Source organism: Empidonax traillii, unplaced genomic scaffold (assembly GCF_003031625.1).
Source record: "Empidonax traillii isolate 1590-97213 ecotype Southwest subspecies unplaced genomic scaffold, ASM303162v1 scaffold2063:size41304, whole genome shotgun sequence".
Taxonomy (NCBI): domain Eukaryota; kingdom Metazoa; phylum Chordata; class Aves; order Passeriformes; family Tyrannidae; genus Empidonax; species Empidonax traillii.
In genome coordinates this window covers 6,211-7,768 of record NW_020957256.1, presented here as the reverse complement: position 1 = coordinate 7,768, position 1,558 = coordinate 6,211, and positions in this window count along the sequence as shown.

Below are 1,558 nucleotides of genomic sequence, written 5' to 3'. Positions count from 1 at the left end.
GAATACTGGCTGGTGTTATGCAGTTGTAACTGGAGCTGTTTGTAAATGTTGTGGTACAGCTCTGCTCCTTCAGAAAGCTAAATCTGAAATCTTCTGGTCACAACATTTGTTGAACGTCTTCCACCAAACGCAGTGTCTTGACTTCTTGCCATCTGCTGCATCCAGTGGCTGACAGAGCTCCAGGCATGGTTTCTTTTGCCAGGGAATCAATCTGGGACCTCAGGTTGCTGGAGGCATTGTGTCTCCGGGTCTGTGGCTATTTGCCATGGGAAACACCGGGGAGAAGAGATTCTCCAGGGACTCTGGTGACTGGAACACACCAACTGGGGTATGTTTATGCATAGGCAACTACAGACAGTTGACAAAGATATCAGAATAAGGGGATAATATCATCAGCTCCCTGTGGATTTTTCCCTCTGGACTGCTGAGGAAGGGTGTAGGTAAAATTACAGTTACACGGAAGGTTATGCACACTTTTCTGTTTGGAGAGGAGCTTGTACTTTGTGTGCATGTAAATTTTTGCATTTTTTAGCTGGATTGCATTCAGAATAATGGACTTATATGTCATTCAGTCACTGCTAAATATCTTTCAACTGCCTTAGGTTCAAGGCCATCAAGCATAGCACTAGTTTGCATTGCAGGTGTCACTACAACCTGACAACACGATCAGACTTGTTGGGAGTTAGCAAAAGAAGAAAAGGGCAGAAAATTCACTGGCTGCACTCTGCCCGTAACCTGAGTGAGCTTTTCTGTCACTGGTACAACAAGGAATTTTCTTGCAGTTAGAATAAGGGCAAAATTGTGAAGGAAAATACAGACAACAAAATGCACAATACCGTAAATGCACAATTTGATAGAAAACCAATATCAAGCATGTCTCTGCTCCAGGAGGTTTAAATTCCTAATTCTTTGAATTCTCTGCATGCTCCCACTATGGCTGCCATCTTTGGGCACTATACACTTCAGGAATTTTATCAGATGGGTTTAGAAAGCAACATTTTTTTTTTTTTCATATGTAATTCTCTGTATTTAGCAGCAAACCTCCCCTAGGCACACCTGCATTGTAATTCCTGTATTAGCTACGGCATACATATCTCCTGGACATTGTTCATATGTCGAAGATTTCACATATTAGATAACTTGCCACATCTTTCATCAAACTATTGCAATGGTGAATTACTTATATTGCTAAAAAGGCATGCCTGTGAGAATTCAAGTCTGAATTTGCCTAGGATTTGCTTCTGGCTGTTAGATCTCACAAGTACTGTTTCTGATCTGTTAAATACATACTGTCAGAAATCTCTCCCTCCACAGCATCTTTGCAATACCAGATCTCAAACCAGCAAAATATCAAAGGAAAAGGGCTCTTTAACTGTTTGTGGTACATGTACCTTGCACTCTGATTCTTTCTCCTACCTTCATTCAGCAGTCTGAAATGCCTCCAGCCAAAGCAGGAACAGTTCTCACGAGCCTTGTACCTTCCCTGCCTTCTACTGTAAGACAGGGACAAAAAAAAAAAAAAAAAAAAAAAAAAAAAAAAAAAAAAAAAAAAAAAAAA